General features: G+C 40.0%; 1 protein-coding gene across 2 annotated transcripts in view; it reads right to left on the reverse strand.

The window, feature by feature from the left end:
- Positions 1-589: 589 nt before the first annotated feature.
- Positions 590-25,937, reverse strand: part of CDK14 (cyclin dependent kinase 14) — a 323,920-nt gene continuing 298,572 nt past the window's right edge. For both annotated transcript variants that reach the window (XM_064444644.1, XM_064444647.1), the window contains one exon: positions 590-4,833. The gene's annotated coding sequence lies outside the window, so the exon portion shown is untranslated. The remainder of the gene's footprint in view (positions 4,834-25,937) is intronic.

Genomic DNA, 25,937 nt, shown 5'->3' on the forward strand with positions numbered 1-25,937 from the left:
GGTATAAGCAGATGCAAATTATACTCCCGTATGAAAGTTGTGAAGAATGCATATCGTATGTTTAGCCTGATATTCCACCAGAATTATCAGGTTTCTATTTCAAGAGAAGTTGCAGTAAACCAGAGTTTATTCTCCATACAATGAGATATTTAAATCAGGGTTTTATATAATGATTAGTAAATCAGACCTGGGCTTTTTTTTTTTTTTTTTTTTGCCAGAAAACTGGCCCTTCTACTACTTCGATTAAATCCCAGTATACTGTAAATATGTCCCTTGTCACACAAATAACAAAATGGAAAGAGACACCAAATAATTAACTTACTAACTAGGACAGACAGAAATGCGAAGAACCTTGCTCTGCATAGTTAGCACTGCCTTGTAGTTTCGATTAAGCTCATGTGTTTGACTGAATTGGTGCCTAATCTTTTCAACTAATTACTGTCTAGTGCCTGCCCGCTTCCAAGTACTTTCAATTCCTTAAAAATCTGTTGTTTACAACCATTTCCTTGTTCTTTTTTTCGGGAACAAAAAGTAAAAGAAAGGCTTTATTCCCTGGGTTAGGTCTAGATCACATATACGAAGGAGAAGAGAGATTCTGCTACACTTTATTCAATATGATGTTACAAGAAAACAACAGTTACAGCTGACAAACCATTACATCTTTCATAATACAGACAAATTACAAGGTGTAACAAATAATGCGACATTTATTTTACTGTACTGCTTACTATGCTGTTCTTCTGAAGTATATATATATTTAATTACATTAACAATGTTTTCATGAACTGCCCCCCCCGTTTTTATTTGTTAAAAAAAGGACACCTCTTAGTGCACCATACCAAAATCCACGTGGAAGCTGGCAAGCAGGGATTTTGTATGCAGCACCATTGAAATGTATTTTGGGGGATGGGAATTATTAGTGCATCCTTTACTTTTAGATTTTTTGCTTATGTGAAAAATGCAAGGCAGTAGCATACAGTCACTCCGCCTAAATGCTGGTAGGGGAGAGTATTGTTATGCTCAGTAATGCAACGTGATTCTGTTTGTATGGGGTGTCTGCGTTTTTCTCCCCAGTCTGTACAGCCTAAACATTTTATATAACAAAGATTACAAACCCAGTAATATTCACAGATGAATATTTTGTAAATGAGCATACCAGAGCATCGACTACACATTCGGCTGTGTGCACTGACACAGAGCACACGGGTGTACGTCACCCACCAGTCCACTGGGAATTTATTATCCTACCTTCTTTCCCCAGGAGTCTGAAGTGCAGAACCCTGCACACCAGAGGAAGCAGAAACCCCAGTGCCTCTGTCTACTGCAGATGGATTTTTCAGTGTTGCATGTACCGACGACTTACCCTAAACCATGGTTCTGATTAAAAACAATAGTGAGAATTAAAAGGACCCAACTGATCCGGGACACCATACAGTCATGTAATGTCAGCACTATTGGAGTGTCCGGACTGCTGCGGTGCCTGCTGGGTGTGGATTAGAGCTGATCTGAACACAGCAGGAGAGAGGACTAAGCCATCTCCAGCTGGTTGACTTGTAAAGTCAGGTTCTGTGAACTCGAACTTGTAAGGAATCTCTGTGTTGTGCAGACCATCTCTATCACCGTCTTCCCTTCCCTGTTCACTTAATATTAGATCTCAGAGTTAGAACATGCCGTCCCATTTTTATCTGCCTACTACACCTGCTGCCCTGTGGCTGCTCTCCCCCCTTGCAGCAGAGCCACATCCTCTCAGCATCATCGGGAAGGGTCTAGTGGGGCTCAGCCAAGCAGTAGGAAAATGAAAGTTACGCTGCTGCCGGCTGTCAACTCTGGGCAAGTCCCACGGTTTCTCATGGACTGGGACCCTGAGACTACTGGTCACTTAAGCCCATTTTTTACTATTGATGGCATGAAACACCATGTTCCTGGCACCCGCAGTGCTTCTGGAAGGCAAGGCCACTTTTTCTTGCCCCTTTGGAGATTGTGCAGGGAACCAATTTGGGAAGGATGAGAGAAAAAGAGGGTAACACTACTGATCTTTGCTGAAGCTGTTTCAAGAGCGCCAAGGCGGTTTAAACAGTCCATTCCACAACACTGAGAAGAGCTACGGGGAAAACGCCACTTCTGCAAGATGCTGGAGAGGTGGTCGGGGGGGTCCTAACTGACGGGTGTCAATCAGGTTAACCATGCAGGTAAGGGCTCTGCTGGAAGGACAAAGGGGGAATAAGGCTGTACCATCTGTTCCCTGGACAAAGGTGCTTCTGCTTTCTCAAAAAACCCTGATGTTTCCCAGCAGATTTGATGTTCCAGAAGAACAATTTGCAGTGTTGATGCGAATGACACCAGCTTGCTGAGCCCAGGTCCCCTCGGTGCCGGGAGAACATCCCCAGGGCCCAGAGCATCTGTGGGAGAGCAGCAAACCCGCGTCACCACAGGCAATCAGGGCACCTGGGAAGTAGGTGCATAAGTAAGAGATCCTGGTCACTCCTTAATTGATCGGTAGCCGAGATAACCTCATTACTGCTGAAAATCCAGTTACTGTTTAGGAACCTAGAAATTTATGCACTCTCCTTCGGGCAATTGAGTTTGAAGATTTTTGGACCAACTTTATTCCAGTGGATGCTTAAAAGTGGGAATGGGGCAGAGAAGATAATCTCACGTGCATGTGTGTGTACACACACACACGCGCACGCACGCACACACATACCTTAAGCAAACACTGTACATGAGTCACTACGGATAGTAATGTGCTAGGCTTGTGGGAACAGTTGGGGAATTACTCTCTATATTAAACCTTCAGATGTTCAGCTGAGCAGCATAATTGCTTGCCTCCCAATTTAAGCTGCCAAGTAGATGCGTCTATGAAACTACCCTTATATTCCTAATTGAAATATTTTGTTACATTTTCAAAAATTCTTCAGATTTTTGCAGCAATTTTTTTTCTAAAAATAGCTAATTTTAATCATCAAACTGCACACGATTTAAGTAGCAAAGATAATGTATAAAAGACTTTTCTCTTACAAAAAAAAAGAAACATGAAACCCAAAAAAACCCACGTCTAAGGCAGTTTCAGTCTGTGATAAATTCAAAAGTTCAGTGGTCACTTTTTCCCCCTCATAAACACAGGGGAAATACTCTAGTAAGTTCTAAATAGGATTGTGACTGAAAGTGGCTTTCAGATGGCTTTTACCAGATCCTGAAACAGAGATGTCATTGGGGAAAATTGTCTTTTAATGGCTGTGCAAATATTGAGAATATTTCCACGGTTCAGCTCTTTGAAAGTGTAGACTCGTATCCTAGTTCATTAAGAGGCCTTTCGTAGCTACTTGTGCATTCAAGGATTTGCTTTACTGGGTGCTTTTTTTTCTTATTAAACACCGCTGGAGTTTAATAAGACGGCAGTAGCACAAATCCTTTCCCCCTCCTTTTAAACACTGAAAGCTAACCAAAGTGTTACCACACTTCTTAAAAATGCAATTCAATGCATCCAGCAAGCAAAGGATGTCAAATTTCTGTGTAGAGTAACATTGCCTAGCAAGCGTTTGTGTCCAAGCAGGACTATAACTCATCAGTGGGTTTTGCACCATACCCTGCCCTCCCTGAATGCAAAGCATTTCATATGGTCAGGGCAGTTTTATCACACCCCTGAACACAATGTCCTCCCCAGCCAAAATGTAGCAGGGGCTTCCTTTTCTAAAATCACACAATTTTGTTCCTTGCAAAGTTTGCAGTTGAATGATTCACTGAGAAAAGCTACCTAAAGACACAGTACCTGGTAGTGCCTTCCAATCAGCTCAGAATACCTATGGAAAATAACCTGAAAGGTGCTTTGGTGTGGAACAGCAAACAGTCTGGGATAGGGAAAATTCTCCACTTTGCTTTCTGTGCAGCAAAGTAACACAGCTAGATTTAATGGCTCATTCAACAAAATTTTTTCTGTACCTTAGTATCTGCCTTGAATTAAACAGAACCGCTTCATCATCTCTGTTTTCAAGAAAACATTCCAAAAGGTAAATAGTGTGAGGAAAAACACAGAGATGTTAGCCAAGACCCATAAAAGAAATAAATATTCTTAAAGGGAAGAAAACCATAAAGAATTCATTGTGTATCTGTCAGCTGCATACATCTCATCGTTTTTCTTTGTCTTTCTCACAGGCCTATTTTGAGAACTGGCATGCTACGTAGCCTAAGCAGAGTAACCAAATTCAGAGTATTGAAGTAAACATGCAATTATTGCCATGTTTTTAAAATGGATATGAATGGTCTGAGGAGATAATGAAAAAGAAATAACCCAACAACACTTCAGGAATAGTGGCAAGGTTCTGTAATTGTCAGCCGATCCAACAAGTTGGGCTTGCTCTGGCAGAAATAGTCATTCCATTGGCTGCAAAATATGCACGACTCTCAAAGAAAACACACAGTCCTTTATGCCACCGTTGGCTTTTTTTGTACAGTCATTACTGAAGAAGTGTGAACACCAAATGTGTTGTCTTAATGTGTTTAAGACATTGCTGGTGAAAGCATAAAAATCCTTACAAAGATGCAGCGCTGCAGTGGAAAATCAAACAAAACCAAACACAAAAGACTGAAAGAGTACATGCCATGTATCAGTAAGCAAAAGCTTAATCTTCACATAGTTCTCTGAAATCACAAGGTATCCAAATGCGTGCAAGGTTTTAAATAAATTGCAGGGAAAAAACAGGGTCTTGCCAGCTTCAATTTTCTTTTGAATGAAATCCACCATAGGAAAAGAAAGGAAACAGGCCGTGGTTCCTTCCTCGTGTTGGCCTCCTCATTAGGTTTTTGTTTCCCTCCTCCAAACTGGTAAATTTAATCCTGTAAGGAAACAATATAAATTACAATAAGCCTCATGGATTGCATGTTTTAATGATTTTTTTACTTAGGAAAAAATAGGTTAGTCCAAAGCTGGTTACGAAGACACCGTCTCAGAGCAAAGGACAGGCTTCCAAAGCACTTTTAGAGCTGGCACCTCAAGAGCACCCATGTTTTCACGGTGGTTGCCTAAGTGAGATGTGTTAATCTATATTCACGTATCTCTGCCCCAAGTGCTAATCTTCAGAGGAGCCATCAGCACTCACATTCTCCATGGAAATTATAGGCAGCCATAAACAGACAGCTGGCTCTTCTAAAGCCGGTCACACCCTGTCAATGCAAAGGAAGGTTGGCACAGCTTCAGGAGCTCACAAGCTCTTTTTGCCCCCTTCCTCGTGGAGTCCCCAGAGATCACCTTCTCAGCAATGCTTGCAACTAGTTTATGAAACAGTCTCCTCAGGTTTGCTTCCCAAGAGTTGAAGAACCTCAGGGCTTGTCATGAACATGTCTGCAAACACAGCCAGATCATGGAGCTCCTCGTTGCACCGCATTTACACATATTCACCTTTATTTTGGTGTTTTTCTATTAATAGGCAGGTAACGAAACCCTCTCCTTTCATATATAGAAAGTAAACATTGTATCAATAGCTTTGCTTAACGTTGTTTTTCACACTGCTGATGATTCCCGTTTGTGCAGGCTCAAAGCAGTGACTGGATTTGCAAGAAGGTATCACGGTGTTTTTGAGAACTACACAAAACAGGAGGCAGGCTGAGGATGTGAGAAGCGTTACTTTAAAACAAAGCATCCAGCAACTGCAAGAAGAGCCAGGTGAAGGCTAAATGAAGGCTAGATGGACTGGAGCCATTGGAAGGATTTTATAATTAGCATATTTAACTCCTAATAAATGTCCAAGTAGAATTCTATGCCAAGTAATAAAGTGACACTTTCTAAGAAATCCTGTAGCTTTCTAAAGTTCAAAATATATTTGTTTTACATGGTTCTTCAAGACCAAGGACTGTAACTATGGACCGACTACATTTCTAAAATGTAGTTGCAGGAAGACAGTCAGATACGGAGGAATTTTAGCACTTAGGAAAAAGAATGCTGAACTATTCATTGAGCATGGAACTGGTTTGTATTAGCATGTCCTAAAACTATTTAAATCAAACTGGGTGCAGGTGCCAGCGAATCTAGCCTAGCCCTCATTTCAAAAGCAGGAGAAAAACAAGGCATCAGTTTTGAACTGTGGTTTCAAGCATAAAATTTTAATTGTGGCTTTCATCAAAACACCCTAATCTCTTCACAACATCTAACTTCCATAATTTCCAGGGTTCCTGTCGTGGCTCTTGAGAGCTCTTCTTCTGCCCTTTAAGCGCCAGAATACCTGAATTGGATTAACAAAAGGCTGTTCTTAATGATGCGTGGCAGCATCTTGGGCCCTCTTGGAGCTTGGTCTACCACCTCTTGAGTGCTGCTTGGGTTGTTTCCTAAGCGCCTCTGGAATTTGTGTGGAATGTCTATTCCACATGAAAGTCCCACTTTCCCCAGGGTCTAGGAGCTTGGCAGAAGTGCCAATAAATCTTTTTTCAAGGAATACATTAGAGTTGACCCATTTAGTTTACCCTTCATAGGCTTAATAAGAAAAGCAGTATCTGGGACATGCAGAGATTCACAGCTGCATAGTGGTGCCACACTGATGACAATATTCCTCAAATCCCACGTTCCCCTTCCTTCTAAAACACTTTTAGGGATGACCTCTTTTGAGCTCCTCCTTATAAAGAAGCGACGAGACTCCCAAACTCCTTCCAACGTTGAGCTTGAGTTCTACCCCACCACCACCCACGCGACAGCTGTGGAAGGTGGGCTCGCACTTTGGCAGCCACATCTGCCCAGGCACAGAACAGCTGGCCTGATTTCACGCTAAGACCAAATGGCTGGAGTTGCAGAGACTGGCACAAGAAGCAGGGACATCTAGGACAGGTAACAAAATGCTCTGGACAGAAAAGCCTCTGGATGGAGGCTTTTCCAGGAGTTACCAAATTGCTCAGATTTGAGAATGACTGCAATTACATTAATTACGCAGAACTTTTCCTTTCTGTCAGTGGTCCTCAGGACAGTTTCTAAAGGAGGGGAGCATAACACTTCTTCAAGGGCTGTGCTACCATTTCCCAGTGACAGTACCACATTTTCTGGCTTCAAGTTTGGCTCTGTAGGGAAAGCTGATGACAAGTTCTCCAGGGCAGAGCCTGAGCCTGTGAAATGGGGAATACCTTCATCAGAAGCTTAGCACTTCCAGAATCAAGACCTAGAACATTAAAAGCTTCCTTGGAAATGAACAAACTGACAGCTGCTACCATTTAACACAGGGAAAAAGTAAACTTTGCATACTGGCAATCACTGGCAGCACCAATGCAGACCAAGGGCAGAACACACAGGACTAGGAAAGGGTAGCAGAGGTTACGTAAATGTGCATGGGAGATTGCAAAGTTTTTTGCTGAACCCCATTTGTTTTCCTGCTCCAGCTCAGTATAAGGCAGCTGACAGTTTTATGATCACAACTTCACCAGCTCCAGCTTTGATGGGTCCTGCTGTGCCAGAGCTGCACCTGGGGTGACTGGTTTCCTGGGAAGCCAAGAGCCTGTGGAACAGTATGGTGGGCAACACCACCTCCCACCTTCTGCGCAGGCTCAAGATGTAGTCTAGATCAAGAAGTGGACTCCCTGGAAGAAAAGGTAATTTGATGCCACATTTCCCCAGTGGTTCTGGCTGGAGAAAGCTAGAAGGCACAGTGCAACTGGAACCAGGGAGTGGCTGTTGGCACAGTCTCTCTGAAGCTGTGTTGAAATGCTCTGCCTGCCCAGTTTGGGAAGCCAGTGCGCATGACAGCCCCCCGCTGCTTGGACCAGTACCCTAATGGCCAGGTTGTTCTGAGGCTGAACCCTTAGTTTTGGCTGCCGAGACAATTCCACTGTGTATAAAATCCTTACATGATCTCTGACACGGTAAACAAGCCTGGTGGTTAAGAATGTATATGCTGGGAATAGATAATGTTTGCATCTGAATCCCTAACTCACTGAATGTTTATTGTTGATTCAAAGTGGAGTCAACAGGTGAAATCCCTTCCCTTGGCCATGGAATGCCCTTGTGGAGTGCCAGCCTTCTCCTGAGCAATGGGGAACAGAGCTCTACCTATCCTGAGGCAGAGGAAGAAACTGAACACGGATATGCCACTTTGCAGGGGAGCGCTGTAATCGCTGTGCTGTGGGACAGGAAACCTTCTCTTCATTTTGCTTTTGTTTAAAATGGGACACATTGTGTCACATCAGACAGACACCTCCCTTAAACTGGAGGAAGAGCAGGGCGTCTCTTTGTCCACAGCAGAAAATCCACAATAAAACCAACACAAAATTTTAGATTAGTGTGAACCAATTGTTTTATTAAAAAAGCATTGTTTCTTCAGTGGGGCTCTTGAACTGAAATATGAGTTGTTCACACAACCAAGACCTGAGGCAGGGCCCTCTACACAGTGCTGCCATTCAGTTCCCAGACGGCTTAGTATTCAATGTTTGCATTTTTTAAGATCTATTCTAGAAATAGCCTTGCTTAGAATTTAATACATTTTCCTGATCACACAAATCAAAGTTTTGCCTGGTGACTTGGCAGATTGTGTTTATGGCCTCTGGTCACAGCTTTGCTTATAAAAGCGTAAATTGTTAAATGGAATATTTACAACTTGTGATTTCCCAAGAGCAAAATAGGGTTCTTTCAGATCTCTTTAAAAAACAACAACAACAACAAAAACTGAAATGTAACAGACTGCCTTAAAAATGAAGTTGTACTTTTTCATCAATGGCCCAGGTAATTTTGGTTTTCATGACGTCTCTACTAGTTCTAATAGAACATTACAAGCAAGTAAATTATGTGCTTGAAATATCAAGTGACCTAAATCAAGTAACTCAATTGTATGTTTGTTATCTGGAGAAATCATCTGCTACATACATCCTGTTTGTCCCAGATCCCAAATGGGATAAAATAAGGTGTTAACCCATCTTAAAAATGGCAGAGGCCAACTTCAGAATGCAGAAGCTGTTGATGTAAGAGTGGTTCTAGGAAGGGATACTAAAGCTTGTAATTTAAACATTAATCATGCTCTCGAGACATGAGCAGAGGAGGGTGACTAAATCCCAAATATTTTTCTGTATTTTAATTAGCAAAAGAATGTTCTTTCCTTTAAAAATGCAAATCACCAGTTCACTACATGCTCCTTTTGGCAGCATCAGCATCCTTCTCTAGGTGCTTTTAATTTTGGTATAAATTATCACATAGGGCGGAGCTGTTCTCCCGCAGAGTCCTTAGCATGCAAAGCACACTCAGAGTGCAGGTCTATTTATGTTGCAGCTGATTTAGCATTATTACAAAAGTATTCATTCTACAACGCCAGATTTAAAGTAAAAATGTGAGCCGACACTGGAGATACTGTATTCTCTATGAGCTGAACCATGGGGGTATTAAGCTCATCAACAATAAATTCTTTCTGCTTCTCCCTCCACCATACACATGCACACCACAGATACTGTTCATCCTCTCTAAAAAAAGTATACTATTAACAGGTGAATCTTTTCCCCACACCTTTTATTCCTAGCTTTGCTAGAGAAGTCATTTTAAAAAGCCAACCAAACATTATCAATACTATTTGCACTCGGATAATATCTACACGCAACTCGTTGCTATAAATATTAATTAATTGGATCACCAATACCCATAATGCAACTTTATTTTGACCTACATGCCCTATGAACTAGATATTTTTTGGATTCAATTTTCTTAAAACCAACTGTCAGCATCATGTGATGGAAGAGATGAAAAATGAAAATGAGCGTTCCCGCTGCGCAGGTGAGTGACCTGTGGGAGACAGCTCTGCCTGCTAGGATTTTTACACGTACCATCAGACACAGACCAATTGATTAGATCATCTTATACCCACCACCAACTAGGCTCAAGAGACTAATTAGAGAGAGTACTGCCTGCGCAGGCACCCCATTGACACCTAATTTGCTCAGCCAAAGCCTTTGGGGAGAATGTATTATCTCTGCAGCTGCACTTCATGCATTTCTGATTTGAGGCATAAGCAAGGAGTACTTCTTCACTCTTTTGAGCAAACTGAGTATATAAGCCCTTAAGTGCTAAACACAAGCAGACAAATTAAATCTGGCCAGCCTCCCATAAATTCTTTTTCCCCTTCAAATATATATACACATTTATACATATATACATGCATACACATCTTATTTTATATGTGTCTATAAAATATGTGCACAAATTCAAACATAGAAAAAATGTGTACGCATGAGTCTGAATGTGTGTGGAAAGCATGGGTACACAGAGACATTTCTATAAATGTATGCTTTAAAATATGCAATTGTCACACTGTATAAAGTGCTCTCTTTCAGAGGGAAGTTTTAATTCTGCGAGATTTAAAATAAATGTAAATGTTCTAATATATGAGAAATAAATGATGTGCAGTATTGTTAGCTCAGGCTCAGAATTACCCCATGGACAAGGCTCAGTAGACGGCTGCCTATAAAGTTGCTCTACGTATCTTCAGAGTTATTAGTTCAAAGATTATTTCAGAATATAGCCGAGCTTTGTTGAAAGATTTTCTTCGATGGACGATACCTTGTTTGTGGTTTCCCGAGGAATACTGTTCACTAAGGCTAAACACAAGATTACTAAAACTGCGTTCTGCTGGGCTTTAGTTTTATCTAGTTATCCATGCCCCAAAATACACAGAAGAGGCAAGACTTAAGGCTGTCATTAAAAATTTATTTGAAAAAAAAAAACCTGACACTAGAAAAACTATGATTTTTTTACCAACTGAGAAGGGTTTGAAAAATGTATTTTCTGCTATAGGCTGGCATGTGATTCCTGAACTCAAATACCTTGTAACACACAGGAAAATGGTGGATTTGCATCACTTCTAAAATAGCACTGGAACAAAATATCTTCTTCTCTGTGATGTGTCTACAAATCGTCTTTCAGGAGCTGAAGGAAGCTGAATTATTACAATTTAATTTCAGCTTGTGTCAAAGCCCATGTTGACACCGTCAGTTTATAGTGCCAACTCAGGATCCTGCACCGCCGTAACTAAAGAATGAAAGAAGCCTTAGCCAAATGCGTGCACATTACCTGTGTGGCCAAAACATCTGATGTAAACTCCTTTGCCAAGTACACAATGCATGTGACTTCCAATCTTTTTCCTAGGATGGCGCATAACTTAGTAAAGGGAAAACATCCTCACCTTCCTCCCCTCATATGGGCCACAGCTTTTCCAATTCACTTTACAATTCTTTAGTGATATTTAATCTAATTTAATGTTTAAAGGACACCTCTGGATTGTCTTGGCAACAGTTGGCTGTTATTCTTTCACAGACACAGCGCTGTATGGGATACTTACACATTATAATAATAACTACTATCAGTCATTGGAAGTAAACAAAGAAGTAACAAAGGATTTACTGATCCATTTTTTCCTGCTCTTTTTACCCTGTTTCTTAGTTACCGCGTTAGTATTCTTATACACACTGGATTTCCCAGACTCTGTCTTCACTGATGAAAACTGCTGTATATTCTTCTCCGCAGTCCTAACGTATGAATCATAACACAGATTGCATATGGACACTGTTTTAAGAATTCCTCTTCCCACAAAGAATTTTTCACAGATGGACTTTGCCTCTGAGCAGAGCACCACAACTCCAAACAAAGGGACTGGCGTGTGGGAGGTGACTGCAGTTTCAGGGTGGGAGCGAGGGGATGACCCCAAAAGAAGTGAGTGGTCGACAAGAACTGTAAACTAGTGAGAAAATAAAATAAACTGGTTAAAAAAAAAGTTAGGATAGTAACACAATTATAAACTAAATGATTTTATGAGTATATGTACATTAAATAAGTGACAACCATTTAAAGGTGAGAGGTGTGTGGCACAGTGGATATAGGGCTGGAAAGCAGAAACCAAGATTTCGGCTTTGCTACTGAATGTGACCAGAGGCACTTTATCCCCCTGTAACCTCTGTTTTGTAACAGGGGCTCTGTTTTATATCCCAGCCTCTGGGTTTAGAGTGTCTCCCAGAAAGAGTGCCCAATTTTAGCTGGAGCAACCAATAGTTCAAATTACACAAATACAATTAAGTTTAACAAAAATGCAGTATTAGAACAGCTGCAAACTTTGGAAGTTGTTGAAATCCTTACTTGAACTGTGAGTTTTCCAAGTTGTACCTTCATGTACAATAAGAGTCCAAAATGAGCCCTACATCACCTAGGACTTTGTAAATGCGCATCCAACAGTCCAGTGTGGGAGGCTGATTCTGAAGAGCCAAGTCTTACCCTTAAATTATACACCAGTTGCTAAGCGGCGTATATGCATATCAATAATTGCAAACCAACCGTGCATACTTTGCACACAGGTCTCTTCAAAATATGACAATGAATTCCTTCATAGTGTGTTTTGTTAGGAGAAAAAGGAATGTAAGTCCTGACCCTCACTGTAATGTATTTTATTCACGATATTAACTTCCAATGATATTTGATAACATGATTGGTTTCACAGTTGATTTGTAGGTGTACCTTTAACTTTTGAGTGGCTGTGGTAACTTCCAAATTAGTTTTCTCCGAGTCTTTCAGCAAAAATCCTTTCCTACCCTAGCTGCCCGCAGCTGAAGTTTTTTCTTTGAGTTGAGAACAAAGTCCACAAAGACTTTTACAATTACCATTTGAATAAGGCTTCACATGAAAAATGGCCAGGACTGAATCTACTACATGTCTTCTGGTTTTTGAGAATAAAGCACAGCCCTCTGTGAGCGAGCTCTGGGAAAACTAATACTTCAGACGAAGATACTACAAAAATAGCAGTGTTATTGAGCTCAGTATAGTTTGCAAGCAAAGCCATAGAAACCTTATTAAAAACAAAAAAGCAAGCTGAGGATTTTGGTACACATCAAGATCAGAAAAATATTAGTGCTACTTCTTACACCTTCCTGGCTTGTTTTTCCTTTTCCAAAGGCTTCAGGATTCAGTATATTATTTATGGTTTTAATGGCTTAAAGATTTATCTCCTCTGAAACTGAATCCCTATAAAGACATAAATTCACTCACGATTATATCATTAAAGAAACTGAAAGATGTAACTCAAAGATCTTCTAGATTTCAATGTGCAAGAAACCCAAACAAGCCCTCCCCCTTCTTTTCTTTTTCTTTTTTTTTTTTCCTGATTAAAGTGATGTGTCTAAATTGCTCTGTTTCTCACCCAGATAACTTGCAAAAAAGCCTGCCAGAGAGGAACTGACTGAACATGAATTGGAGAAATGCTGCCTCCCTGGATCTATAATGAGAGAACCTAAACCTACAATTTTTGCCAGTGTTTGACACAATGGGATCCTTATCTCAGCTGTAGCACCAGCTCTCTACTCTGAAACAGATAAGTAAATGCTATGCCTGAAAAAAATGTGTATGTACCTTAATTAAAACATCTGAAAGAAGAAAAGGGAAAAAAAGAGACCCTATCAGTTACGGTTGCAGAGAACTCAGAAGAAGAAATACCTGTTGGAAAACGATACACATCCATTAGAGCTCTGGTTAACAGGTCTGTTACTGGTTTGAACCCCTCTCCAGAGAAAAGGAGCACCAGGAAGAGCTGGCGAGGGATTTCCCCGTTGCACTCTCTTGCCAAACCAAACAGCCAAGGGACTGGAGATTCAACCACAAGCAACTGGGTGGAAGTGAGCTAAGCTGTGGTACCCTTCCACTGTGTCTCACCTTTGTGGCAGAGCCAGCTTAAGAAATTCCAGCTTCCCACAAACCTCACTCTTCCTGCTATTCCTGCCCTGCAACTTGTCCCCCTGTCACTTGCCCTGATAAAACTGTCTGTAGGACTCCCTACACACTGGATCACTAAAAGTATCAGAAGTGGGATTAGTTTTAACGTAGATCTGCTCAGCGATCCAGTTTATATCAAACTTATAAACAGTTGCATCAGCGTAACTATGGGATTGGAAACTGGTAGGGAGCAAGAAGGAACTGCCTGGATCTAGGCACAAATTGATCATGCTGGTTTTGCCTGCACAGACAAAAATGTGGAATTACATCCTTATTTTTCATCAACAGCAGTTCCCCAGTGCATTACTCATAACAAAGCTTCACTTTCTAAAGTCTGAAGCCAATTCCCAGTTCACAAATGGCTAATTATTTTCAGGTATCCAGAAACACAGTGAAATCTGCCTTAGCTGGCCACTTAAGGGAGCAGGCAGAAGTTGTCGCATAATGACCTACTAATTAAAAAGGAAGAAAACCATACTCAAAAGATCTGGGAATACCCGTAAGATTGCCTAATAAGGATAATCTCCTGTACATGTTTCAAGGGAGCAGCAAACAAGAGATGGCTGAGAGCCCATGCCTCTAACTGGAAGTTCCTTGGATTTTTTTGGTGGGTTTTCATTTTTTTAGCAATAAGAATATGTTGGCCTGCCAACATATCAAGGAGATGTTTAACAGTTTGTGAAACTTCAAGTCATATTTAACCAGAGTTCAGAAACTTCAAAGGGACAGAAAAGCTTCAGATTCTTTATAGGTCTGTATCTAGCTTTGAATGAAGAATACAGCCCTGGAGTTCGGGGGGAGCAGATCAGCTCTGCCCCAATCCAAATATCATGAATGAAACTTATTGACTGCCAGTCTCAGGACTGATGGTTTCTGCTATATACGGTACTATTTATCAACTCGAACCTAAGCATATTTCTTCTGCCTGAAGCACAACAGCTAACCAACTCAAAAGCCAAATGAGATGATGTGTCTGACCATCTCCCTCCTCTTCTCCCCCCACCATCAAATGCAATGACAACTAAATAAATTCAGAGAACTTGTTTGGAAATTTATTCATTTTTCCCTGTCATGGTTTTTATGCCCAAAACAAAGTCTGATGGAGAAAATGACATACAATAGACTAAATGCCTGCCGGATGACTCATTAGCATTCACCACCTCCTGAAAATTAAGCACTACCTCATGCAAAGATTAAAGTATCCACAGGTACTTAAAAATAGGACATTCTGTATACATGTGATTGTTAATATTAGCCAAGTTACTTGTTGAGAGGTAAATGCTCTACAAACAAATTTAGTGCTTCTAGTGTAATCAGTGCAAAGTAGCTATGGGATAGTTGAGAAGGGTGTGGACCATTTTGCTAGTTGGCTTACAGAAACAAAGATTCCTTGGAACTTAAAGATACTGCTGCAAGAGATCACAACACTATATACTACCTTCCTCCCCACAGACAAATGCTAAACATTAAGAAAACAAAGTGTGAATGTTTATCATTACCAAAATTATTGTAGTAGTCTGAAAGTACCTACAGGCAGTTTGGAATTATGTTTGTTAGTACTTTTTTAGAGAAGAGAGAATGAATGTTCAGATGGAGAAAGAAGAAGAAAAAGTGATTGGTAAACTTAGAAAAAAAGATCCACTTCTCACCTGCATTTTTATTTTTTAGAGCTTTTCCTAGAGGCTTTTCCCCCCGCCCCCTCCCCCCCCCAGAAAGGAGAGTACTTTTCAAACAAGCAAGGAATTCTTAATTAATCTGGAATGTGGAGTTATGAATGCCTTTTTTTTTTAGCTTGACAGAACAGACATCATTGCAGTTGCATTCTGGATAGCAAAGATCCTTCTAGCTAAGCACCATCTGGTTATACATTCTATTTGCTGCTGTGGCTTTTCAGAGACTGAGCATCATGCCAAAGTGGTCATGTCAATTAAAATGCATTTTTTAGGACAGCACTGCAACCCTTAAGCACGTATAAAATTAGACAGAATGCAGACCTCACATGCTGAATCAGAAGGATCTTTCCCACAATTATAGCATATTAAATTAATGGCAAGTTTAAGTAATAGACACATTTAAATTTTGGAATATATTTCCAAATACCATTATGTCCAAAGCTCTTAGGCTATGTGATCACCCACACCATGAATGCCATACAATGGTACTGACAGAGAGATCATTAAGTCTTTGGAGTTGACCTTTCCAAGCCTGAATTGTTTCCCAATCCAACAGTTCTGAAGACTAGAATGGGGCAGGAGAGAAAAAATCCCAGTTTAGACAATGCAGTGGTGTCTCTGTGGAATACTGCTTGCCTCCGCGCTCATTCCCTATAGGCTCTGTTGATACTCACCTATACAGCTCCCACTTGGGATTCTCACTGAAAATCTATGACATTAGAAATAGTTAGCGGCAGCTTCCGGCCAGCTGCGTTCTTCCCTCCCAGTTCCATTTTTACATACAAAACCATACGGAGCGCTGAAACAGAAGTATTTCCACAGTGTGGTCTCTGTGGCATTAAATGGAAAAAATGTTCCAGAATTGGCACCTCTACAGAGCATCACCACAGCAATGAGGATATCCTATCTAGTATAGAAAAAGATCACGAAGCAGCTCAGTTATTTTATTTCTCAGAGTTTCTGGCTGTGATGAGAACCTTTTCCTCATGTATGACTAAGATATTCAAATATAACGCATGGTTTGGGAAATCCAACATGAGGTGCTTCTCATAGACACAACTTTTAGAAACCGTGCAGCATCCACAACCTTTGAAAATCAGGCCTTCAGATATTACAGAGGCTTCCCCCCACTCCTAATTGTTTTCTGAGAGACTTACATGTTTTTAAAAAGTAGTCTCACGCACTTGAGAGGCTTCATACATGTGGCAGAAATAGCAGATGTCAAATCAGGTGCAATATACCGTGCATTTTGTGATATGCAAAGACAGGGATCATGGTAAGATGGAGTACTAAAGGCTTTTCTTTCACTGCCATAAGCATCAGTTTTCTTGTAACTGCAAGAAATACTTAATCTTTTTTTTGAAGCTCCATTATAAACGTAAGGTTTTGCATAGCTCATTTAAATAGTTTAAATGACACAAGGTTAAGAACAGGAAAGCCTTTCACCAAAGGTGGTTAGTCCTTTTCAAAGATTTCATATTATTTGAAGCTTACTTTCACTGCATTCTTTTACCTTGGCTGCTTCCCAAGTGGGTATAAGTTAATTAAATAGGATTTTGACCCTTTCACCTTCACTATAAACTGCATCTTTACCCAACTCTATTTAAATAAATCAGATAAAAAACATGATGTAGCAGAATATGTATTTTTACAGCTGCGGAAAAAACAACCATGTCTATTAAGCTTATTTGTAAGTACTTAGTAGTCAAAGCAACAGCCAAGACTCATGGATGATTTTAATTAAAATGAATCTGGGTGGGCATATAAATTCATTTATGATGGCTTTTCTCAAACTGAAACTTCTCTCGTGTTACTGAGACATTCACAGTTACTGGACAGCACTGCACTACAGTAAGTCCTCATTTGTTCATGGTGACTGAAGTTCAATCCACCTGATTAGCTTGTATTCATTTTATGAGTCATGTAAAGTGTAGCTATGAAAAATATCAAAGGTATGTGGCTGAAAACTGTTACAGGGAAGGACTGAAAGAAAGAGAAGAACAGATGGGTAGATAATAACAATACAGAACAATAACCACCATTTCTATAACAGACGTACTCTGGGTCTAATTATCAAAAGAAGGTGAAAGAGACGACGCATCAGGAGAACATTGCGTTGCTCTCTACAAACAGGTAGTGTGACTTTCTGTATACAATTATCCCTTTTTACCCTAAATACGAGCTTTTGAATATAAATGCGACCTATTATCTCAGACTGGGAGAGCCTTCCAAAAAATGATAGCCTTCTTTTAATTTAATCCATAAACAAAATATAATTTAGGTATGAAGGATGATAACAGTTCCCTATGAGGAAATGAGTAACTAGCTCACTTATAACGAATGAACAAAGAATTAAGCTGTCTCTTTGTGCCTAAGCGATGTGTTCAGGTCTCCACACAGGCAATGACAAAGACGCTGCCACTGGAGCCTGAGCGCTGATCACATCTCTCACCCCCAGCAGGGACTTCAGAAATTGAGTTCATCACAGAATGAAATCCTTCCAAAACACGGGCTTTTGGTTTGGTATATTATTAGTGATACTATCTAACTGCCTCACTAGTACATTATGTTCTGATTTTGCAGCCGTTTGGTGATAAATACACACATATTCAAGAGTGTTAGATTTTGGTCATTGATTAGGATGTATTAGCCCGCTTCCTGACACCTCTCAACCCGTCATCACTGAACTAACAGCAGGAAGATGACAACAGCAGTCATGTCATGCACAAGAAGCCCCCCACCGCAGCGTGAGCAGGGAGGTGCGGGCACAGGCAGGGAGGCAGACCTGCGCACCGACTCCCATCTTCGAGGTGCAGCTGATCTCATTACTAGCGCTTGGGGTTTTTTAATGGCATCACGCATCAAGTCTTTTCCACCTTTGTCAAACTACATTAGACCGGGGTTATTACCGTGCACGGGCTGTGATAACAGAGATCAACAGGAATAAACTCTTCCATTTTTCACGCTGCACGGAAGTGGATCATATACTCTCACCAGAGAGGTTTCTCTGCCTCCCTTCTCTTCACTATCCTCAAAAAAAAAGGTTTCTAAAGTAAGGTCTAGCAGTAGAGTGTGCCCAAAATAAAAATAAAAAAACCAGTGATCAAAAAAAGGCAATGGAAATTCTGGAAATTATAAGAAATAGTTTAAAGGCATGTCAACAGCCTGTAACTCTCCTTCCTCAGAACATTATTATCCCTACAAGTAATAACCGACAATAACAGTACTGTAAACTCAGAGAGATACATACTTTGTACTTTGAAAGGGCTTTGCATAGAGTTATTTTAATTATTTTCCTTATATAGTAAGTGGAGGATGAAAAGGAGATTTCTGAAATAAGAAATGTTATTGTTAACTCGCTAATCACAGCTGAGGGACTTAGGGGCAGTCTGGTTTCTGAAATATCTTTGAACTTATTTTACAGAATTGACTAAGTTGGTGGTATCCCTGTCACACGGATTTCAGTGTAAGGTACCAAAACTTCGTTTATGCAGAAGTACAATAGACAACACTGGACGCTGAAATAATATCCTGGAAAATTTTAGACCACTAATATTTGAAACGGGATTTTTATTAATTTACAGAAGTTAATTTTTCATTTGTAAACACCTATTTATGAGGTGATTCAGTTTAGAGTTGATGTATAACACACACGCTACGTTATTTATTTTTTCAAACATAAAATACATATCCCTGCTGTTTTGAGAAACTACTGACCCTTAAGAGTCAAAGCAAGGGCTTGATTTCTCTCCTTTGATTCTGGGGGCCCCACAGATGAGGGGTTTATGAGCTTCCCTATTTGCTTCTTGACGTTCAACACACTTACAGCTTGAGACCAACAGAGTAGCTGGGGGCAAACTGGGTATCAACACATAGGTAGAGCTGCCGAGGGGACCTCGGGAAAAAGCCGAGACGACAGCCAAGGAGCCAGCCCAGCATCGCAGAGCAGACCAGGGGGGCAGTCTGCAGCAGAAGCCGGGGAACCACACAGCTACAAACTATGAGGCTCTGCAGCAGAAGCTGCTATAATATGGAAATAGATTCTTACCCTCCAGACCCATATGTGATCACAACAAGCTAAGCTGAAGCTGCCAGCTAAAATGGGCAATTTCACATGAACTTGGCAGGGTGACTGCCAATACAGAGCTTGTTTTCCACTGGTGTCACCCACTCTGCTAATCCAATTCTGGCTCCTGATTTGCTTTTAAATAATAATGAACGCAGCAGATGGGAGGGGAAAATGTTCCCGGCAGTTAAGCCAGCATGCAAGTGAGGCTCTTTGCTTTTCACATATCTTGTGCAAACTAGCTCTAAATGCAATGTCAAGTGATTAATAGTGGTTAAACGAGAAAGCCAGGATTTGCCATGTTCTCAGTCATTCAATCTTTGACCACGGCATGCAGGCAAACAAAACAGACAGAAGGATAACACGTTGAAAGAGAAAGAACAACTTTCATAACATTTAATTTAGATAAGGAGAGAGATGGACTCCTCTTCCCATCCTTGCAAATACTGGTTTGTTGGGGTTTTTTTTTGAGGGTGGGGGGGACTAAGGGGAGGCTAAGCTCCAGAACAATATTAAAATTACCTTTTGAGTCAAACACCCAGTCATCAGGACAGGCACTATTGAGCGCATTCCTATGGCTGACTCCTTTTTGACAAGCAGAAGGGAAACAGGCTGCAGCACCAGGTTAGGGAATAGGGACGCGACTGTCAAGAAAAGGGGCAGAAGGAGACATGGAGAGGCAGAGGGCAGATGGCAAACAGCGTACAGCCAGGAGGCTACACGTCTTTTCAGCAGCGGCAGTAGGACCTATTATTCCTGGGTCATATAACATTATCTCCTGTCCAACAAACAGCAGGTAAGCTTGTTTGCACAGTGCACTGCGTTTTCTCTTGTGTCAGCCTGACACAGAGGATAATCACCTCCTACTGCTACCTACTGGCCTCACACTGTGGGTTGAAAGGTATGAATCCCACTGACAACACATCTTGATGAAGGTGAAAGAAGGCATCAGTATGATTCCGTGCACCGAAACTTTTTCTATCACTTCTTCAGTTTCTGAAAATTTGGGAAATTACAACTCTTGAAAGGAGTTAAAAATGCTTGTGCAATATTGCATCTAATCCCTTCTACATCTCTAGTAGTCTTTAACATGAGATTAATTGCTTGTCCCACATGACACCCTTGCCACATCCACTGCTCAAACTCTATGCTGCTCTTTTAAGACAAAGAGTTTTATTGAAAATAAGACCCTTGAGTCCTTTATTGGGGAAGCTGGAAGGTCTCAAGTAAGTTAAGCAGATGAGAAAAAGTAAGAAAGTTTCAGTAGCTGAATGCCTAGAAAGATGCATTTGAGTCCTGCTTCTGCCATCACTCCTACACGATGCTAGAAAAGTTTATTCAGATCTCGTACATGACGCTAGAGAAGTTATATTAACCGATTTGAGTTAATTTTCTCCTAACAGGAATTCCACTTGGCATCTCTTATTTTCTGTATAATCCAAGATGATTCCTGGCTTGGGCTGCTGACACACTGAGCATTTGCTGCTTCAACTGAGGTCAGTGCAAAATGAAATCCAATCTGAACTTATTAAACACTAAAAGATGCTAGGAGCTCTAAGAAATCAGGCAAGAAAAATTGATTTATTTTTAACAGTTGCCATTTTAATACCTGTGCCTCAGCTCCTAGTGTGTAAAATGGACACCTCCGTACCAGCTTAGCTCATGGAGGTACTGTGAAGGTGGCTTCCCAATGCTGCCAAGGAACTAAGATACAGTGCATCTCAAAAAGCCTCCATGGAAATTAATGATTCCGTATCTGGTGCAGGCTAAGGATGCTGTAGCCATAATGCATAGGATCAAACACTGAATGATGAAGATGAAAAGAAACATTAACTACCCATTATCCTGTAAAAAAGCAATCTGAGGTCCCAAAGAAATAATAGTAAATGATCCTGTAAATGAAAACTGTAGATGAATGCATAAACCACAGGTGGAGGAAATTAAATTTGAAACCTTAATTTTTGTATTTCCTAACTACTGTTTGAATTTGTCACTTTAATAAGGTGCTTGAAGCAGACTTTAGGAGAAGACAGTGTTGCTAAGAACTAATGGTTCATCTTTGCAGTTAGTCACAAATAGGATGAAGATATTTGAAATAGGAAACATAAGCCTGGCTCAAATTTACTATCAGCTTCTACGTCTTTCAACTGAAATATTTTGTCTGGTTTGATGTTGCAAGACCACAGTAACATAATTTGAGGCAGCAACCTTTGATAATACAGGATAACAGATACTCCATTGTGTATATGATCTCTGGTTTTCCATCTAATGTAGGGACTTTAGCATATGCCTTCTACAAACTGAAAGAATTTAATACAGGCATCTGTACTGGCCTGTTCTTTGTACTAATTAAATTAGTTTCCTGTTGAGTAAGTAAAATACTGGCAGCCAGGAACAGTTGGGGAGACAGCTCAGAGGCTTAAGCACTGAACCATGAACTTTTCTGTTTACTACAATATTAAACAAGTAGACACTTTTGCTGACATTATAGGGAATGAAAGAACATTCTGTTAAGACACTTGTTTCATTACCGTTCATGAACTACTGATCTTCTTAAAGAGATTTTAAAAGATACAAAAGGTATTCTATTTGGTACAGTTAACTAAAAAAATGTATTATTTGGTTTCAAAATACATGTGTCAAAGTTAAAGCTAAGTTGGAACTTCAAATCTAAGGGGTCAAAACTCAGAAGGGCGAAATAAGCCCAACAGCCACCCAATAACCCAGCCTCATCTCAGGCTCCGTACTTCCACAATAATGGTCGCAAAAGTTAAATCTTTATACAACACACAGATCTTCGGCCTGAGCACCTCACAAGCGGTGTTGACACCAGGGCAGGAGACATTGTGTCTCTGATCTTCTATTCTTGTGGCTTTCGGCAACTGCTGGAGTTTGCCATATGTATAAATAAAGCATAACAACAAAGACACAAACGCAGTGTATGAATGGGAGGTTGAAATAGCCATCCTTACTTCAGTTTCATTTTTCCTTGTAATGTAAGAGCTCTTAAAGTATTATAAATTGTTTACATTAAAATATACATGCTTACCGCACTACATACACACTAAGGCTTTGTGTGCATATATTTAGCTCAAAGCTAATCTCTCAATAAAAGCCCTTTCTGAAAATAGAGATTTATAAAAAGAAACACTGATAAACTTTCAGCTATAGGGACTCTAGTGGTCACTGCAAAAACGGCATTGCAACACAAAACCTGTGTGATTTTGCGGATCACCCCATAAATCTTCCTTTGTCCCATGAGTTTAAGTTTTCAGCCAAGAAAAACAACATTCTTCATAAAATTAATGAAAACAAGCTGCTCTTTGCCTACAGAATAAGTTTCTTCTTAATTGCATTTTTTGCTTTGAATCATATATCCTGTAGTTTGATTAAATCCTCTTAGAAGTCAACTAAAAATTAGAGCTTTGCAGCGTGAACCTCAAAGGTGGTGCTTACTTGGAGAATATAAACCCATTGTGCCTTTGGAAGCTGATACTTAAAGCAAGAATAAGAGCAATATGCAAGAGAGTTTTTATTATTTTCATTATGTCACTGCATAAATTTATTTTCAGGGCTTAGAGTTTGCAGAGAAATATGATCTGGCCAACGTATTTATTAGAAATAAATGGGCTGTATAAATGAATGTAGATAAAGCAAGAATACTGGAATTCTGGTTAATCCCTTGAGGCAGTAAATCAGGATTTCTAAAGCACTTAATGCAAAATATCTGCATCAAGGGGTTAAATATATAAAATAGGAAAAGTCAAAGACAAGAACTAGATTAAAAGGTTACACAGAGATGGTGCTGAAAAAACTGGAGCCTGCTGCTAAATAGATATCCAACAGACATTTATTTAGGTTCACTGACTGCAGCAGCCGCTGGCATACTCTAAATGAACTCATACAACAAACAAAAATCAAATTCTAGTGACAGTCTTTGATCAGTTTTTAGTACCAAAGCAGAAAATTTCCTTGTGAAAGCCAAGCTACATGGACATGATTAAGCTAACACAACTAATTGCCCTAACTGAAAAATAAAAATGCCAGTCGTCTATACCCTCGCTGCGTCCTTATGGCCTCAGTAGTTCAGACGAGCCCTGTATCCTTCATGGCAGACTGAGTCTAATCCCCAGTGGATACAGTAGACAGTGAAAAGACATCACTCATTAATTTAAGCACTAATTGAATCAGTTCCTATTCACCTAAAAATCTTCCCCCACTCCAGAGTGAAACCGGTCCAGAGGACTAAGTCTTTGCGAGGCCTAAATTGTAATTCAGACTGAAGAACAATTTTCTCTCACTCTGGCTCCCAATGCTTTCATACACAAAAAGTCTTCCAAAATCTTGTTGGTATGTACTACTAAAGAAGATGTACTTAAAAAAAAAAAAAAAAAAGCCAAAACCCCCAACAACCCTACCCAACAAAAAAATGAAAATATTGCTCATACAAACACCATGTTCCCTCACTTTCCCTGTGCAGATGTATTCCTAACACAACTGCAGCCATCACCCATGACCAGTAGGTGTTAGCTCCAAAACTCAGAGGTGCACTTTGTTGTAAGTTATGAAGCAACAAGACATACCTTGAGTTATATATATGCACACACAGGGATAAAACTGAACTTCATTGTTTTACTACCGTATGAAGACTTTAGCCCTGACCCTTTAAGGGACTCCATGCAAAGAGACCAGTACCCACACAGAGCTTATTTGAAGTCAATGTGGTTTTCCCAGTGGGAGACAGGAAGAGATGGGAATTACCGAGTTAAATTTGTGCATTAGTATTTTCAACATAAATTAAATACTTGCAGCTAAAGCAATAAATACTGAAATCCTACTACACATTGATACCTTTAGATCTTCGGGAAGGCAAGTGACCTTGATCCTGCCTCTGTTGTTCTAAGCTTAAAAGTTTTAAATTTTAAAGGAAATTTAGTCCAGATTGAGAGAAGAATTCCTATTCCCCACACTGGAACCTCCAGAAACTTCATTTGCTTCAGTAGGTTTTAATCACATCCCTAAAGCTAAATATTTGCTCAGCTACATTCCTAAACTGAAGTTTGTATGAACAGGAGATGAAAAGAGACTTTTCTTTCTATGACAAATTAAGGTGCTCATCACTTTTGTTCAGCAAGGTCATATTAAATTCTATTTCACAAATCAAGGAATACCCTCAAATTCCTATGAAGAGATGCAGAGGATTAGCTCTTGTACACATCATCTTCTGGCTGGGACAAGGCCGACAGAATCTACTAATACCCTGAACATGGGTGATACGAACTTGTTAGACCTTTTTACATAAAACTGATAGCATAAAATTTAGTTCCAAATATCAATGTTTTCTTCCTTTTCCCACCTCTTTTTTTTTTTTATTGTTAAACCTGCACATCTATATTACACCCAACATGCAGTTGTTGAAATGAACATTGACATTAACTTCTACTTTATCTCTGGAAAGCTTTGGTACCCTAAAAATGCATTTTAACACCTTGCTTTAACGATGTTATCTGCCTGTGGAGTACCCATATCACCTAGATGTTGTCAAACCTTAGCCCAGCTGAGCAAGCTTTAGGGCATTTTCTCACTTGTTATTTGGCCTCTTGATTATCATTCATGCACAGAAAGAAACTACCAAAAAATGCCCAGGGAATGGCTAATAGTCTCAAAGCTACTATTTTAAGGGAAGACACTGACAGAATTAGGAACACATGAAAAATGTGTGAACTGTGAATTGTGCTCATTATGCACACATTTTAACTGTGAGAATTGGCTATTGTGATTACCATATGATTGTCAAAATTCATTGTAAAACAGCATTCTTTTGACAACCCAGTTTTACAGTGACACTTAAAAGTATTAATTGAAGACAACAGACAAGTACTTACTTGGGAGAAGCAAATCTAAAAAAAAAAAGGACACTTAAAGTGTCCTTTAAATCACTATTTTTATTCATTTCACAAAGCTGATACCTTTATTCCCATGGGTCTGAATGAATGTGTGAACATACAGGGAACACGCTATCACGGCATTGCTAATTCGTCTGGATTTGACCTCCGAGGAACCGTTTGTGTCATCGTGGAGCAAAAGCGCTGGTAAAACATTTGTCTAGATAAAAGACCTCAAGCAGTTAACCTGCTCAGCAGAGGCAACGCAACCGGGCACCAGGATAATGACCCTACCCAAATGGGGAAGGTACATCAGTGTAATGCTATGACAGCAAGACAAAAGATGACGGTAGCTCAGCAGGAAAACATTAGCAATGATATAACTCTTGGTACTCTATGTGAATGAAATGCCTTAAGAAGTACAATGCCAACCCTTTTTTACCTAATAATGATTTAAAGTTTTAGTATTTAAAAAAAAAAATCACACCCAACTTTGTTCCTCAGTTGTATTTTAAACTCTTGCTTCCATTCCATTTTATTTTTTCCACAATCAAAATCCTGATAGAAGTAACTCCACCATGTGGGTAAAAGTTACAATTCAGGTGAAACCAGCC

This window comes from Phalacrocorax carbo, chromosome 2, assembly GCF_963921805.1.
Source record: "Phalacrocorax carbo chromosome 2, bPhaCar2.1, whole genome shotgun sequence".
NCBI lineage: Eukaryota > Metazoa > Chordata > Aves > Suliformes > Phalacrocoracidae > Phalacrocorax > Phalacrocorax carbo.